Genomic DNA, 5201 nt, shown 5'->3' with positions numbered 1-5201 from the left:
CCCTCCTCCCACCCCCCTTCCCTGAAAAAAATTGTTTTTCAAAAAAAAAATCAATATTTTTTCTTATCCAACCCATTCCTACACGGATCACCTATACCTTAAGAAAAATATTAATGTCACTTTTATTTCTTTTATAAATGAGTCTCTCTTACCCATTTAACTACCCACTTTTAAATGGGTAATATGAGTTTGACTTGTTTTTTTACCCATTTTAAATGAGTTGGGGGTAATTTGAATGGATACCCATATAATTACCCATTTTGCCATCTCTAGTCATTCACAATGAGACCAAACTACATAGAGCTTTTAGAAGGAGCAAAGAGGGAGGTGTGAAAGCATATTTGACTACAATACCAAGAAAGTAGCTTTTCCTCTTTGTTGGAAGGAAGGATGATAACTCTCCTTGTTAGTAATGATGGATGCTATGATATCAACTATTAACTTGAGGAAAAGAAGCAACAGCTACGACTTACGAGTTGGTGTTGTTTACGTAAAAGGATGGAGAACACATACATCACACACTATTTCATTGTTGTCTCATATCAACTCATGCAACCTATTTGTGGTATTTGAACCACCTTGCACACATCTTAACTAATCCATTCGGCATCCTTCCTAACCCACAAGCATAGATTGCCAAGATAAGCATGCTCATTAAGGTTGGAACAATGAGTACACAAAGTGTTGTATGGAATTCAAACTTGAGATTTCCAAATTATTACTCTAATGTCTCAACCATTAGGTCATCCGCTTCAAGACATGTGTGCTTCCTGTTAAATATCATGGTGTTTCCAAGAAGATGGTAAGTAGTGTCAAGCTGGGGTTACAGAAGATTGACAGAGAAAGGAAAGGCAGATTGGTGAACTACACGGTTGCATACTCTGAGACTTTTTTTTTCCTTTTGGTTGATAAGAGTGTCCTTTGAGATTAATTGGATTGAAAGAAATAGAAGATTGTTTATGATGGTAAGAATGATTTGAAAAAGTTATAACTTGTTTCTCTTCAGATACACTATAGGTGTAAGAATTCCCTCTTTTATAGATAGTTGAGTTAACTTGTTATTATTAATGAAATTCTTCACCTGATCAAAAAAAAAGTTGAGTTGACTTGATAGAAGAAAATGGTTGAGCCATACCCCCAATTCAAACATCTGTTTTGTATTTGTGTGTCATTAATGAAATACTTACATTTCTCAAAAATATAGATATAATTACTTCATTAAGTAGTAACCTAAACTACATCCATAAAAAAGGAAAGTCATAACAAGTATGAAATGCACCCCAGAAAAAAATCATATATCTTGAATTCCCGTACTTACCTACTTTTGTCAGTTCTAAGTAGGAAAAAATTTATAGGCAAAGATCCATCGGCTTTGGTAATTCTGAAGGCAACAAGAAGAAATATGAAGATGAAACCCATTACATTAATTATGACCAGAGTCCGATTTATACAAAATGGTCCTATAAAGATTCAATTATTAATATATGTTCTTTACTGAATTACTTTTTTTTCTTTGGAAATGATAAGTTTTCTTTCTTACTGAATTACTCCAAGCAATTTCATGCCTTCTCTTTCATAAAGTTCACATAACTTTAACATCGGTTGGCAAATTAAATATCAAGTCATTCAAAAGCCCTTTTAAGTAAAAATCACAAAGAAAGAGAAAAACCCTTTTGAGCTGGTATCTCTCCCTAGCTCATGTAGTTAACAACATAGCTGCAGAAATCCATTCATGCAAATGTCAATGAAGAACAATTAAAAGAACTAGCAAGAGGGGGAAGGGGGCGAATAAAGGCATTAGCACCAGCACTTTCACAAAATTAGATTCTAACGACAGACTGCCAGAAAGAGAAAGTTGGAACACTTCTGAAACATCTAAGATACTATAGGAGTATAACTGATTGACATTGTTTTAAAGGCTAATCGACAATTAGTTCAAGCTATTGTTCAAGTCTTTCATTAATTTTGAGCAATGATTTTTTCAAACTAAAGATGCTAACCAAATTCAAGAAAATGAGCACACTCCTACCTAAGGTAGCCAAGGACAAAGAGTATTCGAGATGGATTTCAGGACCTAAATTCCAGGGTAAAAATGTAGATACATTTGCAATAACATAAGGGACAAAAGAAAGTAAAGAACAATCATCAACCTTATTGTGTCTTCTTGGCAAACCAAAATGCAATCTTGAGAATTCCAAAGTTACCTAAGTACAGAAAAACCAACACCCAGTTAACAAAACAAAAACAAAGATCAAATTGATTCAATGCAAGTTCATTGGGTAATGTAAATCAATTAACAAAAATAGGGGAAAGATGAAAGCAACTCTGGAAATTACAGAGAATAACAAGCAAAAAACACAGTGAAGAGACACAATCATCAACTTAGATATCAACGAAGAGTTACAGTTATGACTTATGAGTAAGGGGAAGTCCCAACTGAGAAACACTAGAAAACAAGAGTAAGTACAGGTCAGATTTTGTTGTCCACTTGACACTTGTCCTTTTTTCTGTTTCTCTTTTATGTTCACTTCTGTCTTTTAGTTTACCAGGAACAAGACAACCAGAAAGTGGAGAGATGCATGAACTGAACTAATATACGGATCAATTTTTGGCCATTTATATATGCCCCGTGGTGGAGGCTTGACTAAGAATTCTAGTCACAATGGACTAAGATTTGGACCAGGCCAAACAGACTATTTTGGTTGGGGACTTCGGGTTATACACCACTTTGTAATTATACAACATAGTAAATTCGAAAACTTAGAATGTCTGATATACTTTTTTTATACTTTTTTTATCAGAAAGATATATATAATTGCTTAATTAAGTATAAATGTATAATCTCACTCACCTCTTCTTCACCTCTAAAAAGGAAGCCATAACGAGTATAAAGGCATCCTTGCCAAGATCATCTACCACTATCTTCATGTACTTCTACTTAATTACTTCTTTCAGTTTCCAAGTAGGAAAAAATTGATAGGTGAAGTAGTAAAGACCAGTCTTCTTTAACATTCCTGAAGGCAACACGAAAGATGAAGATGAACCCCATAAAATGTATTTTATGTCCACGATTACATTATGATCCATAACGAAATTCAATGGGAATGGTTCTTTAAAAGAGAATGACTAATAAGATCCTTTTTACTGCATTAGTAAGTAATTTGATCTCTTTTTCTGTCTACAGTCTACGGTTCACATTACTTCAACATCTGGTCGCAAAATTAAATATCAATCACATATTATGCAAAAGCCCTTCTCAGTATAGGACACAAAGAAACGAGAAAAACACTTTTGGGCAAGGACTAGCTGAAAACAAATCTCCCTAGCTCATCTAGTTAACAGAGTAGCTGCATAAATCCCTTCATGCCAATGTCACATGAGAACGAGAAAAGAACTAACAAGGGAAAGGAGGGGCAATCAAACACATCATCATCACTAAACTAGAAATTCCGATTCTAACGAGAGACTGCCAGGAAGAAAAGGTCATCATATCTTCTCAAACATCTAATATATTTAACAACACAACATGTGGACATTGTATTAAAGACTAATCTACAATTAGCTCAAGCTATTTCCCAAGTTTTCCATTAATTCATAGCAATGATTGGCCTCTGCAAACTTGAACACTTTGACCCAATTCAAGAAAAAGTTCACTCCCATATCCTATCAAGTCTAGTCAACTCCCCCAATTCTTCTTCAACCTACCTCTATATCTCCTAACTCCTTCTGTAGCCAACCTCTTCACTGGCACACCCTAACACCTCCTCTTCACATATCCGAACCATCTCAACCCGATAATCCACTATAACATTGTTCTTAATCATTCTTCTAGTATACCTACACATCCATATAACTTTGCAGAACTTAACTTCCAGAAAAGCAAAAAAATAAATTGCAAGTAAGTTAGCAGTAACATAAGGTGCAAAAACTACTAATAAAGATCAATAGCAACCTTAATGTGTCTTCTCAGCAATCAAATCCGCAATCTTCATAATTCCAGTCATCTACGTACAGAAAAATCAACACCCAGATAACAAAATTAACAAAAACAAAGATTAAATAAAAAAAAACTTAAGTGCATTGAGTAATCAAGAAAGGGAACTCACAGAGTACAAAGAGGTCAAGAAACACAATGTTGAAGTGATACAATCAGCAACTTAGATATCATTGAAGCGGTTACATTTCGGAAGATCCGACAAAAGTAGAGAAAGCTAGTAGAAAACAAGAGTAAATGCCGGGACAGCTTGATTTTTGTCCCTTTTTTCTTTCAGTTTCTCTATTACGTCTTCTTCTTTTTTTGCTTACTAAGAAGAAGACAACAGAATGGTAGAGAGAAGGATGAATACGCCATTGCCATTTACATACGTCATGCGGTGGAGCATTCATGATTCCTCAAGCAAGCTCTTCTTTGTTTCTTCTTCCCTTTCTTCTTTATCGGTTTCTCATGTGAGTGTTCAAATTTTGGGGTTTCATAGCATTTAAATTGGAATAGAAAAAAAATAGTACTACATAGTAGTATTAAAAATTGAGAAAATTATACAAATGGTCCCTTATGTTTGAGGGTACAGTCAAAATAGTCTCTTAAGTAAACATTTTATAGTTTTGATCCTTTGGATTTGTCATAATTTGACAAAAATGGTCTTTTATGTTTGAGGGTAGACTAATATACTCCCTTAAGCATGTACTTAAAGGTTTCAAATCTTTTAAGATTGTCAAAAGTTAATATTTTTAGTTTTCAAACAAATATTTAGCAAACTATTTCTATTAGATTTGACAAGAATTGTGCAAAAAAGATTAATTATAAATATAAAAAAAAAGTCTCATTAAATCCTGGAATATGTAACATAAAAAAGTATTAGTTACAAAAATGATATTAAAAAGGAATAATAGAATTTTCACATGAAAAAATTGCATACAAATAGTCTTTTTTTAAGTATACATTTTATAGTTTTGATCCTTTGACTTTGTCATAATTTAACAAATAATGATATTTTATTTTTGAGGGTAGATTAAAAATATTCTCTTAAGCATGTACTTCAAGGTTGAGGTCCTTTAAGAGTTCCAAAAGTTAATATTTTTAGTCCAGCAAATTATTAAGCAAACTATTTCTATTAGATTTGACAATAATTGTGCAATAAAAGATTAATTATAAATATAAAAAAAAAAAGTCTCATTAAATTCTGAAATATGCAACAAAAAAA

At 33.0% G+C, this 5201-nt stretch overlaps 1 protein-coding gene across 2 annotated transcripts in view; it reads right to left on the bottom strand.

Moving 5' to 3' along the window:
- LOC102584081 (protein REVERSION-TO-ETHYLENE SENSITIVITY1-like) overlaps positions 1-4435 on the bottom strand; it is a 14744-nt gene extending 10309 nt beyond the window's left edge. Inside the window, exons 1-3 of one of the 2 annotated variants that reach the window (XM_006349331.2) lie at positions 4107-4435; positions 3953-4004; positions 2151-2204 (exon numbers count right to left, since the gene is read on the bottom strand). The gene's annotated coding sequence lies outside the window, so the exon portion shown is untranslated. The remainder of the gene's footprint in view (positions 1-2150; positions 2205-3952; positions 4005-4106) is intronic. The other variant, XM_015309567.1, reaches the window with a different exon arrangement.
- Positions 4436-5201: the final 766 nt, after the last annotated feature.

This window comes from Solanum tuberosum, unplaced genomic scaffold (genome assembly GCF_000226075.1).
Source record: "Solanum tuberosum cultivar DM 1-3 516 R44 unplaced genomic scaffold, SolTub_3.0 scf00105, whole genome shotgun sequence".
Taxonomy (NCBI): domain Eukaryota; kingdom Viridiplantae; phylum Streptophyta; class Magnoliopsida; order Solanales; family Solanaceae; genus Solanum; species Solanum tuberosum.
Note: the sequence above shows the minus strand (reverse complement) of the source record. Positions and strands in the feature narration are given on the sequence as shown.